We start from the raw sequence: 4,675 nt of genomic DNA, 5'->3' as shown, positions 1-4,675 counted from the left end.
CTCACTGTCCATTTTATCAGCTCCATTTACCATATAGGAGCACTTTGTAGTTCTACAATTACTGACTGTAGTCCATCTGTTTCTCTGCATGCTTTGTTAGCCCTCTTTCAGGCTGTTCTTCAATGGTCACCTCACTGTCATTGCTGGACTAACCAGCAGTGGTTGGTGGTTTTTTGGTTGGTGTCCACCAACCAAAAAAACATCCAGCCAACCGCGCCCCATGGGCAGCGTCCTGTGACCACTGATGGAGGTCTAGAAGATGACCAACTCAGACAGCATGAGTGATCGTCTCTGACTTTACATCTACAAGGTGGACCAACTAGGTAGGAGTGGCTAATAGAGTGGACAGTGAGTGGACACGGTATTTAAAAACTCCAGCAGCGCTGCTGTGTCTGATCCACTCATACCAGCACAACACACACTAACACACCACCACCATGTCAGTGTCACTGCAGTGCTGAGAATGATCCACTAATCTAAAATAATACCTGCTCTGTGGTACATTTTAAATGTCTATTTTACGTAAGTATTCACAACAGTATTGACAACCCCAGAAGTACCAACTAAAATGTAATATTGTATCTGATTCATGCAACCTTTAATTTAGTTAACAAAAAGTAAAATGGTGCAGCTTAGATTGCTGTTAAAATGTGGTCTAGTCTCACAATCATAGTCATAGAAACAGTCAAAATAATAAAACACTATTAATTGTATTTTTCACTAAACACATTCTATGATTAGTCACTGTTCAGACTAGAAATAATATGTGAACATCTGGAATAATTTGTAAATGTTAGGTTTTCGAATTAATAGGTGGTGTGTGGTGCCCTGCCCAATAAAAAAGCACCCAAAACCTGAGTCTACTTTACTCAAGAAAGATCGTTAAATGTGATCAGTGTCCCAAACTTCAGGAGAATAATTAAAATAAATTCTTGCATGATGACAAAAAAACGGCGACTTTAAAAGGGTGCTACTCTTCTTAAAAATAGCTGTACTGTAAAAATCACAAGTAGAAGAAGACAAGCTTAGGAAAGTGAAAATGGAATGTGTGACGTGGTGAAATTTACATACATTTAGTGTGGCAGTTTCTAAGCATTTTAAATACCACCCAGTTTAAAATATTACTATGACCGATGGGGGTGGCACAGTGGCTTGGTGGGTAGCACTGTGGCCTCACAGCAAGTTCGATTCCCAGGTGGAGCAGTCTGGGTTCTATCTGTGTGGAGTTTGCACGTTTGCAAGCTCCATGAGCTCTGGTTTCCTTCCACAGTCCAAAGACATACAGTTAGGTTAACTGGAGATACTAAAGCATTGCTTTAGGTGTGTGTGTGTGTGTGTTATGTAAGTGCGTGCCTGCCCTGTGATGGTCTGGTGACCTGTTTAGGGTGTCTTCTACCTTTTACCCAAAGAATCGTACCCATTAGGTACAATGTAGGGAGAGTGGTAGCCTAGTGGGTAGAGCTTTGGGATATCAGTTGAGAGTTTAAATCCCAGCTCTGCCTTGCAGCCACTGTTGGCACTGTAAAGTTGCAGCAGTGTGGCGCGCTTCTGCTTTAGAAGGTTTACGGTAGGAGTCTCATGTAACGTTGGGCAGCTTGATGTGCTCTTTCTTTAGGAGGTTTACGGTAGAAGTCTCAGGTAGAGTAGTGCAGTTTGATGTGCTCCTGCTTTAGGAGGTTTACAGTACAAGTCTCAGGTAGAGTAGGGCAGTTTGATGTGCTCCTGCTTTAGGAGGTTTACGGTAGGAGTCTCAGGTAACATCGGGCAGCTTGATGTGCTCTTGCTTTAGGAGGTTTACGGTAGAAGTCTCAGGTTCAGTAGGGCAGCTTGATGTGCTCCTGCTTTAGGAGGTTTACGGTAGAAGTCACAGGTAGAGTAGGGCAGTTTGATGTGCTCCTGCTTTAGGAGGTTTACGGTAGGAGTGTCAGGTGAAGCCGCTGGTGATTGACAGGTTCAGGGTATCAGTAGATAAAAACCTGAGCCGAGATGCGCTCACAGGAGCGATGCAGCTGATGGTCATGAGACGCATGTGAGGAGCAACTACAAGGTAATGTAACAGTTTTCTAAAATATGTAACTGTTTAGAGTTTTATAGACAAGCCACAAGTGTTTAGTTGATTTTATTGGTATAATGTTTTAAATTGTTCATTTTGATTTACTGTTCTTAATGTGAATTATTAATATACTATTTATAATAATGAACTTCAATTTCCACATTATTAAAGGTAAATAAATTGTTAAAATGGTAAATAACGGTTTATAATGGGGTGGAATTTAGCACAACAATATTAGTACAAATTCTTTTAGATATACAATTTATCTCCAACCTCAGAGACTGTTTCAGTAGGAGAATTGGCTATTACACATTTTACCTATAATTAGCTGTTAATTAATGAATGAGTGAATGGGGATGTGATGCTGTGCTTAGTGTTAGGCTTTAGTAGGATAAAGCAGTTACTAAAGGTGAATGACAAGAAAAATGACAAGAGATTTAGGTTTTCTTCTGAATAATAATTCAGTGATGGTTTAGTATATATATATATACAGTATATGTATATATATTAGGGCTGTCATGCGATTAAAATTTTTAATCAAGATTAATTGCGATTAAAGAGCCAAATTCATTGCGATTAATCGTAATTAATTGCAAACTGATAATTAAGCAAAATTTTTACAGTTATGCAAATTTTTATTGCAAGAACCATTTCTAGATGCAACACCAGTGGTGTAACTAGGAGCTCATGGGCCCCAGTTAAAAAAAAAAGTAAGGTGAGTGTCTGAGTTCATGTCGTGGAGGACCCCAGAATCCCCCACCCACCCCTTCCCTGGGCCCTGGTGCTTAAGCTTTCTGGCTAACCCAGAAATCATGCTTTCAAAAAAAATTTAATCTAATATTATGCATCAATAACAAAACACAGATATGATTATTTTATAGATCTATAGCTTTTAATACTGTGTTGTGCAGAAACATAACGGGGAAATACTGTTCTAAATTACCATTTAAACACCTATAAATACCTAAAACAATCAAGTTACCAGACATTATATAGAAGTTATTGACTAGCTATAAAAAGTGTTAATTAATACAGTCCATGTAAACTCTTAGTCCATATAAATATCAGATACAAATGTGTTTTTAAAAAACTACAAACATCACAAATATAAATCATGTTTATAGCCATGTGATAGAATAACCTGAATAAACAGGTATAAATAAAGTAGATTAAGCATTATGCAATTTCACTTCTGTCTTAAACAGTACGTGGTTTTGATGGACAGGTCTTGCAGCCAATGGAGATACTCGTTACAGAGATTGCGTGATTTCATTCATGTTTTCATCAACACGTAAAAATAGTGAAAACCGCTAAAAGTAGTTTTTCATCGGACAGCGACGATAATTTATTACTTTTTTCTGTTTGACTGCGCTGGCGGGTCACAAGTAATGCAGTTTAAAACAGAAGATGCGGGCCGTATAAAACCAGATCCGGTGTGGACAGACCACCCTGGACTTTGTGATCCATTTACCAGCAGTGTTTGTAAAGTTCTGTGAACAGTTCATGCGCTTTACATCCAAATTCATCTGAAATACAGTTCATTACCTCAGAGACACATATTTATGTGGCACAAACAGCCAAATAAAAACAGTTAGATTAAAATTTATAATCTTGATTAATTTTTTTAATCGCGACTAAAATTTTAACGCGTTAAACGACAGCCCTAATATATATATATATATATATATATATATATATATATATATATATATATATATATATATATATATATATACACACAGATCTGCACATCATCCGCAAAACAGAGTGAAACTGCAGTCCATATCGCCTGATGATGTTGCTGCCAAGAGGTAGCATGTAAAGTATAAAGAGCAATGGGCCAAGGACTGAGCCCTGAGGGACACGACGAGACAGAAAGCACGGGTCAGATTTATGACCTCCGATCAAGACAAACTGTTGCCTGTCACCCAGATATGACTGGAACCAAGCAAGTGCAGTTCCAGATATGCCAATCAAATTATTTACATTTTCATTTTCAGCATTTAGCAGACGCTTTTATCCAAAGCGACTTACACAATGAGCGGAACATGATGAGCAATTGAGGGTTAAGGGCCTTGCTCAGGGACCCAACAGTGGCATCTTGGTGGTGGTGGGGCTTGAACCGGCAACCTTCTGTTTACTAGTCCAGTACCTTAACCACTGAGCTATCACTTATGAAGCCAAGATATTAATAGGCTATGACGAACAGTGTCAAAAGCTGCAGTAAGGTCCAACAGGACAAGTAGATTTACAAACCCTTGATAGCTGCCAATAAAAGATCATTGACCACCCTTACAAGAGCAGTTTCAAACTAGTATTAGTCTAGTATTTTAGCCAGAGCCAGAGGGAAACATTTCACAGGATGTATTAACTTGTTGACAGTAAAAAAGAGAGCTCTAGAATTGCCATGGGTACCCTGAATGACATTTGAATAGTATTGTGTTTTAGCTTTCTGCAATTCTTCCTTGTAGCAAAGCAAAGGACATGATCTCTGTAAGCAAGGGCATGCACCGCCAAGCCAGTTCTCCTCCAACAACGCTCAAGCTGATGACCAGCAGCTTTCAATTTACACAGTTCTGTTGTTTACCAAGGAGCAGGGTGTGAGGAAGTACATGTTTTAAG

Source organism: Trichomycterus rosablanca, chromosome 2 (assembly GCF_030014385.1).
Source record: "Trichomycterus rosablanca isolate fTriRos1 chromosome 2, fTriRos1.hap1, whole genome shotgun sequence".
Taxonomy (NCBI): Eukaryota; Metazoa; Chordata; class Actinopteri; order Siluriformes; family Trichomycteridae; genus Trichomycterus; species Trichomycterus rosablanca.
This window is presented reverse-complemented; position numbering follows the sequence as displayed.